Source organism: Triticum aestivum, chromosome 7B (genome assembly GCF_018294505.1).
Source record: "Triticum aestivum cultivar Chinese Spring chromosome 7B, IWGSC CS RefSeq v2.1, whole genome shotgun sequence".
Taxonomy (NCBI): domain Eukaryota; kingdom Viridiplantae; phylum Streptophyta; class Magnoliopsida; order Poales; family Poaceae; genus Triticum; species Triticum aestivum.
In genome coordinates, this window is record NC_057813.1 from 410,346,445 (window position 1) to 410,356,205 (window position 9,761).

A 9,761-nucleotide genomic window follows, 5' to 3' on the forward strand; every position below is an offset into this window, starting at 1 on the left:
GTTAGTGGATTCCTTTTTATGAGCATGGGATGGATGAAGTTAGAAAGCACAACCTTCTGTACCCTCCTTTTACTTTCTGTTATTTAGATTAAATAAAGAAAAAATAGTATTTTTCTGTCTGTTTTCTGATTTATCCATGCAATAAAAAATGCACCGAAAATTAAAGTTCTCCAAATGCCCTGAAAAGGAAATATGATTTTTCTAAATATTTGAGAATATCTGGCAGTGAGAACACAGCAGGGGGAGCAAGCACCTGGCCACGAGGGTCCAGGGCGCGCCCACCCCCATGGGGCGTGCCCCCTGCCTCGTGGGCCAATGGTGGCCCCTCCACTTATTCCTACACCCACACACTTCATCTTCGTCCCAAAAAATCACCATCCATCTCAAGCACGAGTTCTAGCTCATTTTGCTGCCATTTTCGATCTCCTTGCTCAAAGCTCCATTCACAAAACTGCTTTGGGGGATTGTTCTTTGGTATGTGACTCCTCCAATGGTCAAATTAGTTTTTGTTCTAGTGCTTTACTCATTACATTTTTTGCTGCCTAGGTGACCCTGTTCTTGAGCTTGCATGTCAAATTTTATTTGGTCCCAAGTAGTTCTAATGCATGATATAGTCTCTAGGCACTAGTGGGAGTAATTGCTATCAATTTTGTTAAGTTTGGTTCACTTTTATTTTGAGTTACTAAAAATTTCAGAAATTTTCAGAAAATGATGAAGAGATTTTTGAGGGGCTCTTCGAGCCAAAGCTCGAAGGATAAAAAAGCTAAGGATAATAAAAACCCAAGTATATTCTCCCTCGCGTCATGGAGGTTCGGCCGTGCGAATGGCCTTGTGAGGAGTTCTTGAGAGCAGCCGTGATTCATGATGATTTTTATTCTTTCGCTGATAATGCGGGCCTCACCGACTTCCTCCATGACTAGCTTGATCAGTATCTCCTACTCACTAATACTTTCATGCAAAAAATTTACTTTCGTGCTAAGAAATCACCACCTTCAGTGGAGTTTCATTTATATGATGAGGTTAGGGAGATACCACTATGTGAGTTTTGTGCGATTTGCAAGATACCCTTCGGTGGCAGCATAGAAGAACCACATCATAGAGATGTGGTTGGATTTATTGATATGATTACTGTAGGGGAAACGAGGAAGGTTTCTAATGCAAGAATTACTAGCATACACTTTCCTGTTCTGCGTTACTTTGCAATATTTGCTAGTAGATGCTTAATTGGTCGCGAGAACTGTGGAAACCTTAGTGTTCCTGATATTGTTATTTTGTTCCATGCTTTATTTCGTGATAACACTATTATTTTAGGCGCTATTGTTGCTAAACGATTAAGTCTGAACTGTACCAAGGGCCCCATATTTGGAGGCATCTATGCTTCACGCCTTGCTAAACACTTCAGGATACCTATTAGGCATTATGAGAAAGAGGAAAAGCTGATGCCCCCTACTTTTCTAGATTATAAGAGTATGGTAGCACATGAGGTTATTGTTAAAAATGATGAGAAGATGCTTACGTATAATTTGAGATTTCATAAAACTCATGGTGAGACTATTATCTTGCCTGCACCCTCTTTGTTTGACTTATCTTCAGGCACGTACCTCGTCCTGCCGGAGGCCGTTTACGCATACTAGAGCCAGACATCAGCTCCAGAGCCTGAGCCGGAACCACCACTTGACCCTTATCGCCGTCCTTTTATCAGTGGGATCCGGAGGAGATTGCTAGCCAGTGGCAATCGGATGACACTCCTCAGTACACCGGAGAGAGTAGTTATGATCCATGAGCATAGACCAACTTAGGCCAAAAGCCTAAGCTTGGGGGAGTATGCATTTCTCACCAACATTACATTCATGCTCACACACTCATTCTAGTTGTCGGTGCTCATACTTTTTCATTGTACTATCCATGCTAGTTTATTTTATTTTTCTAGCCTTCTTCTTGTGTGTTTGAGTAACTTTACGAAAAACAAAAAAAAAATAGTTATAGCTTTCAGCTAGTTTACTTTCCATGCATGTAGTAGTAGTAATTAAAAGAAAATCCAAAAATATTTCTCGTTTTTCTTTTGCTTGTTGGGAGCTTTCCCGTGTAAATAGTTTTATTTCTTTTCTTTTCTTTGGGGGTCGAGAGGATAAGACCATGATGAAAATGTTGAGTGGCTCTCATATGCATTATTGTTAATTTAACCAAGAGCCCATATTACCTTGTCTTCTCCCTTGAATTAAATGCTTGCAGACTCCAGCTTACTCCAATGCACATGCACTATTATTATTATCCACACCGTTCGGTCGTGCAAGTGAAAGGCAATAATGACGATATATGATGAAATGATTGAGATGAGAGAAGCTGGTATGAACTCGACCTCTCTTGTTTTTGTAAATATGATTAGTTCATCATTCCTGATTCAGCCTATTATGAATAAACATGTTTGCAATGACAATTAGAGATTATAGTTGCTTATGCCATGCTTAATTAGCTAGGAGTTTATAATGGTTTACCTTGCGTGCCAACATGCTATTAAAATGGTTGTGATGTGGTATGGTAGGGTGGTATCCTCCTTTGAATGATTCAAGTGACTTGATTTGGCACATGTTCACGCATGTAGTTGAAATAAAATCAACATAGCCTTCACAATATTTATGTTCATGGTGGATTATATCCTACTCATGCTTGCACTCAGTGTTGATTAATTTTAATGCATGTTCATGACTATTGTCGCTCTCTAGTTGGTCGCTTCCCAGTCTCTTTCTAGCCTTCACTTGTACTAAGCGGGAATACTGCTTGTGCATCCAAAATCCATAAACCCCAAAGTTATTCCATATGAGTCCACCATACCTTCTTATATGCGGTATCTACCTGCCATTCCAAGTAAATTTGTGCCAAACTCCAAACCTTCAAATGAAATTCTGTTTTGTATGCTTGAACAGCTCATGTATCAACTAGGGTTGTCTGTATCTTCCATGCTAGGTGGATTATTCTCAAGAGGATTGGACACCACTCCCCACTCACGAGAAAATGGCTGGTAACCGAGATGCCCAGTCCCATGCTCAAATCAAATCAAAATAATTGCAAACAAAACTCCCCCAAGATTGTTGTTAGTTGGTGTCACCCGTTGTTTTGGGCAAGCCATGGATTGATGATTGTTGGTGGTGGGAGTATAAACTTTACCATTCTGTTTGGGAACTACCTATAATGTGTGTAGCATGGAAGATATCGAGATCTCTCAGTTGTTATGTTGACAGTAAAAGTATACTGCTCAAAATACTATTTATCTCTATTTCAAAATCGAGCTGTGGCACCTCTACAAATCCATGCTTCCCGCTGCGAAGGGCCTATCTATTTACTTTTATGTTGAGTCATCGCCCTCTCATTAAAAAGCACCCGCTGGAGAGCACCACGGTCATTTGCATACATTACTATTATTTTATATTGAGTATGACTAGATCTCTTTTACCATGAATTATAATGTTTAGTCAGTCCTTGATCTTCAGAGGTGCTCTGCATTTATGTTTTGCAGTCTAAGAAAGGGCTAGCAAGATACCATCTTGTTATATTATATTATGATTGTTTTGAGAAAGTGTTGTCATCTGAGATTTCTTATTATTGCTCGCTAGTTGATTATGCCATCGATATGAGTAAACATGAGACCTAAGTGTTATTGTGAATATGGTTAGTGCATAATCTTTGCTGAAAACTTGAATGCAGGCTTTACATATTTGCAATAACAAGAGCAAACAGAGTTTGTAAAAGTTTTTCTTTATCACTTTCAATTTATCAACTGAATTGCTTGAGGACAAGCAAAGGTTTAAGCTTGGGGGAGTTGATACGTCTTCGTCGTATCTACTTTTCCAAACACTTTTGCCCTAGTTTTGGACTTTAACTTGCATGATTTGAATGGAACTAACCCAGACTGACGCTGTTTTCAGCAGAACTGCCATGGTGTTATTTTTGTCCAGAAATAAAAGTTCTCGGAATGACATGAAAATCCATGGAGCAACTTTTTGGAATTATTAAAAAATACTGACGAAAGAATCAGCACCTGGGGGCCCACACCCTGGCCCCGAGGGTGAGGGGCACCCCCCTAGGGCGCGCCCCACTGCCTCGTGGGCCCCCTGGAGCTCCACCGGCCTCAACTCCAACTCCATATATTCATGTTCGAGAAGAAAAAAATCAGAGAGAAGGATTCATCGCGTTTTACGATACGGAGCCACCGCCAAGCCATAAACTCTCTCGGGAGGGCTGATCTGGAGTCCGTTTGGGGCTCCTGAGAGGTGAATCCATCGTCGTCGTCATCATCAACCTCCCTCCATCACCAATTTCATGATGCTCACCGCTGTGCGTGAGTAATTCCATCGTAGGCTTGCTGGACGGTGATGGGTTGGATGAGATTTACCATGTAATCAAGTTAGTTTTGTTAGGGTTTGATCCCTAGTATCCACTATGTTCTGAGATTAATGTTTCTATGACTTTGCTATGCTTAATGCTCGTCACTAGGGCCCGAGTGCCATGATTTCAGATCTTAACCTATTTTGTTTTCATGAATATATGTGAGTTCTTGATCCTATCTTGCAAGTCTATAGTCACCTATTATGTATTATGATTCGTTAATTCCGTAGTGACAATAATCAGGATACTTACCGGTGATGACCGTAGTTTGAGGAGTTCATTTATTCACTAAGTGTTAATGCTTTGGTCCGGTACTCTATTAAAAGGAGGCGTTTATATCCCTTAGTTTCCAATAGGACCCCGCTGCCACGGGAGGGTAGGACAAAAGATGTCATGCAAGTTCTTTTCCATAAGCACGTATGACTATATTCGGAATACATGCCTACATTACATTGATGAACTGGAGCTAGTTCTGTGTCACCCTATGTTATAACTATTACATGAGGAATCGCATCCGACATAATTATCCATCACTAATCCAATGCCTACGAACTTTCCACATATTGCTCTTTGCTTAGTTACTTTACCGCTGCTATTGTTACTTTTGCCACTGTTACCGTTACTTCCATACTACTTTGCTACTAAATACTTTGCTATAGATACTAAGTTATCCAGGTGTGGTTGAACTGACAACTCAACTGCTAATACTTGAGACTATTCTTTGGCTCCCCTTGTGTCGAATCAATAAATTTGGGTTGAATACTCTACCCTCAAAAACTGTCCCAATCCCCTATACTTGTGGGTTATCAGCTCTACAATGTTGTAAATCAAACACATTTTGGTTGTTCAAATTGGAGAGGTCCATGCAAGGCCTATGGATTTCAGGAGGATATGAAAGTTGTTGGGGAACGTTGCATGGAAAAGAAGAAAAAAAATCCTATGCACACGCAATGATCTATCCATGGAGATGCATAGCAATGAGGGGAAGAGTGTGTCTACATACCTTCGTACACAATACACTACAAAAAAAAAGACACATCCGTGACATTTTTGGCCGAACGGAATTTTTTTTGTCATACATATGACACTTCTATGACGATAATTGTGACAGAACCTGGTATCATCATAGGTGTGGTGGGCTCCTACTTCTATGACAAAAAATCATGACAGAAAATGGGCTTTTCATCCTAGGCGGGCCAGAGAAGCAGCTGCATGACATTATTTGGGCCGTCCATGACGGGAAAAACCATGGTAGAAGCGAGGGGGAGGAAAATTTCGGGGAGTTGCTGGTTACGGTGGGAGGTCGGGGGCCGAGCGATGCGCTTTTCTCTCGTACACGTGCGAGGCGTTGGCTCTAACTAAACCCGAGCGAGGCGTTGGGATCTAACTGAACCCGAGAGATTGCACTTTAGGCTACGCGTTACTGAACCCGAGCGATCGATCGATGGCTGTTAACTGAACCCGATGGAGTGATTCCTTCGCTACTGCTCCTAACTGAAGCCGATCGATTGGATGAACAGTGAGCGTTGCGGGGGGGGGGGGGGGTGGATGAACAGTGAGCGCTGGCGTTGCCTCTGGATGAACAGGACCTCGTGGTGTGGAGGGCTGGATGAACAGTAGACGGTGGAGGGGTGGCCGTGGAGGGGTGGTTGAACAGGACCCCATGGTGTGGAGGGCTAGATGAACAATAGATGGTGGAGGGGTGCCCATGGAGGGGTGGTTGAACAGTAGCCGGTGGAGTAGCACACGGTGGAGGCTGGATGAACAGGAGCCCATGGAGGCTGGAGGAGGTCGACGGTAGCCCATGGAGGCTGGAGGAGGTCGACGGTGGAGATGAACAGTATCCCGTGGAGTCCCGTTTTGCGGTACGCCACACCCCTCCCGATGAATAGGACCCTCATTTCGACCGTAGGAGGTCCATTTCATCCGTTTTGCGGTACGCCACACCCCTCCCGATCAACAGGACCCCCGTTTCGACCGTAGGAGGTCCGTTTCGTCCGTTTTGCGGTACGCCACATCCCTCCCGATCAACAAGACCCCTGTTTCGACCGTAGGAGGTCCGTTTCCTCCGTTTTGCGGTACGCCACACCCCTCCCGATCAAGAGGACCCCGTTCCGAATGTAGGAGGTCCGTTTCCTCCGTTGTGCAGTACGCTAGGCCTCGTTTCCATCGCCTGTTCCGTCCAAGCCCTCCCGATGAACACGACCATACATTCTAATCCGACCCAGCTGGTTGGCTCCCCATGAACACGACGACGAAGCTGTTTCTCCGTTCCGACCCAGCCATGTACGTATACGCGAGTAGGCGTTCGAGACCCTGCCCGTATGTACGTATGTGGCCGTATTTTCTTTCTTGCTCCCTCGCTAATGTATGTACGTGTACATGCTACGTGCGCGCCTCTACTACGACACATGCGCGCCCCTACTACGACACGTGCGCGCCTCTACATCGACCAGTATGTACGTACACGTTCGCGACCAGGATGACAACGCTACGTACGCTTCGACCAGGTGGGTCCCGACTGTCAGGCACTTCCTTGCCTATGAAGATGTAGCTGGTGGGTCCCAGCAGTCAGGGGGCGAATCGTTTTGGTTTTTTTCGCCCGGACACACTTCCTTGCGTGCGAAGGTGTAGCTGCTGGGTCCCAGCAGTCAGGGGGCGCGAATCGTTTTTTTTGCCCGGACGCACTTCCTTGCGTGCGAAGGTGTAGCTGCTGGGTCCTAGCAGTCGGGGGGTGAATCATTTTTTTTCGGACGCACTTCCTTGTGTGCGAAGATGTAGGTGGTGGGTCCTAGCAGTCAGGGGGGCGAATCAGCTTTTTCCCGGACGCACTTCCTTGCGTTCAAAGATGTAGCTCGTGGGTCCCAGTAGTCAGGGGGCGAATCATTTTTTTCGCGAAATACGGTGGCTCGTCCGGTGGGTCCCCGTTGTCAGGTGGAGGAATAATTATTTTGCACGTAATAAGGAGGCACTTCCTTGCGGCTGCCGTGGACCCAGCTGTCAGCCTCTCCACGTACAGTCCACGTCCGATGGAAGTCTTTCCTTGACCATGTTGACCACGCCGTGCCGAGAGCACCATGGCGGTGGACGGCGGCGAGGCCTAGGAAGGGGACGACGCGGAGCCAGGGAAGACGAGGGTTCACTGTTCGGCTGCGCTGTCGTCGCCGCAGAATAACAGGGGGTGTGGGTGAGTGGAGGGATGGCTTGGCCAACGGTGGGAGTAGTAGGGGGCGGTGAGGCCTCCGCGGCAGCACAGCCGGCCACGGGAGGCAGGAGCAGGCGGCACGACCGCCACTGCTTTGGGCGGCTGGAGCAAGAAGACCAGAGGTTGAAGAAGCACGACGGCCGTTGGATGGACATCGTACGGTCACTGCAGCTAGAATCGTTTATATTGACTATGTTGACAAAGCCCTTGGTACGTCAACTTAGTAGGCCCATAGGTTAGCTTCCGAAACGGTGCGCCCCAGATGTCAGGGGGAGGAATCATTTTTTGGGCGGGTGAAGCTAGAATATCCGAGATTGAAGAAGAAGCACGGCATCCGTTGGATGGACATCCAACGGCCACTGCTGCTAGAACCGTGTGTTGACTATAAGTTGACAAAGCCTTGCATACGCGTCAACTCTGTTTTTGTAGGGGACGCGTCAACTTAGTAAGGCCAGAAGTGTGTGGCAGAGAACTTATAGCCCATTTGAGATTTGTAAGAATGTGTAGCCCATTTTTTAATTCTAATGGAATTTACTACAGCCCATTTACAGTTTGTTAAAAGTACAGCCCATTTCAACCAACTGTTCAAAACAGAATTCAATAAAAATTCCCACATTTTGATGGGATCCGAATATTTTTATCCTGAAATTTCTAGTCAGATTAAATACAATTTCAATATAAATTTATATTATGTAAAAATCCAACAAAACATTGCGCTCGCAACAATTAATGAAATTAAAAATTTCAATATCCAAAAATAATATCCCATTTATACTACAACCCAGTTACTACCCAGTTTTTATATTTACATCCCATTTATTATTTCTTAAATCCCATTTTCTTGTTAAGCCTAATGCATCCCTCCTAGGAAAGATTTGCAGCCCAGCGGGGCGGAGAATAACAACTTGACCTTTCCTGGGTATTCCTAAAAAAAGTATAGCTGGACATTATATATGTGAATTATACAATGCTATCTTGTTGCAAAGGCATTATATATGTGAATTATGCAATGCCATGCTGTTTAGCCAATCATCATGTATGTGAATTATATCATGCTATCAGTTTTTTGTATTACGTGTTCCATTTGTCGACAATGTTTGTATATTCAACTACTCTTCCTATGCATCATCCATTTGAAGCGGTGATGGAAGTATCTGGAGTGAAAACAAGGTATTCAGAGCAGACAATGCTACCTGCTGAAGCAGACATCTTGCTGGTTACAGAGAGCTCCTCAGAGGAGGATTCAGAGATTGATGACCAGTCCTATTCCCCCCCCCCCCCCCCCCCCGAGGTCTATGCTCAAACTTGGCAGGGTTATATTACCCATGGCATGCATGTTGTCTTGTGTTGCTTAGTTTTTACATCATATATGGATTGCCATCTGCTTACTTGCTTACTATATAAATCATATATTTGAATGATATCATGCCATCATGTTTACATAGTACATACACATCATCTATCTGAATTATGGCATGGCAACCCATTTAATAAAGACATCATATAGTTATATCATCTCATCCTATTTAGTGTTTACAGTCATCATATTTAGAATTATGGCATTCTATCCATGAATGTATGTGAATTATGGCATGCCAACCTATTTAATAAACACATTATATAGTTATGTCATGTCATCCTATTTACATAGTCTCATATTTTGAACTATGTCTTTCCATATTTTTTAGTTAGCCATCATAATGTGAAATTGTGTCATGCTATCCTGTTTAGTTAGCCATCATATATGTGAAATTGTGTCATGCTATCCTGTTTGGTTAAACAACATAAATATGAATTATTGCATGCCCTCTTTTATTCCCCACTATCCATTGCACCTGTCTATCATACAATGTCTATACTTTCAATTACTTTTCTTATTTATCAGCCATTTGAATTGGAGAGCGTGATGGCAGTATCTAAGGGAGTAACAACATGGTCTTCAGAAAAGATAGTGCTACGAGTTGATGCAGATAGAACCACGGTTGTACTTGCCCAAGGACCAGATCCACCACACATAACCCAGACTCTTGCAGATTGTACCCCTACCCAGTTGGACAGAGAACCAGCTACACCCCTTCTAACCCCAACACCGGCAGATAGTAACCCAGTTCCAGTTGACACAGCATCGTCTCCACCACAGAGAACCCAAACACAAGCAGTTAGTAAGGGAACT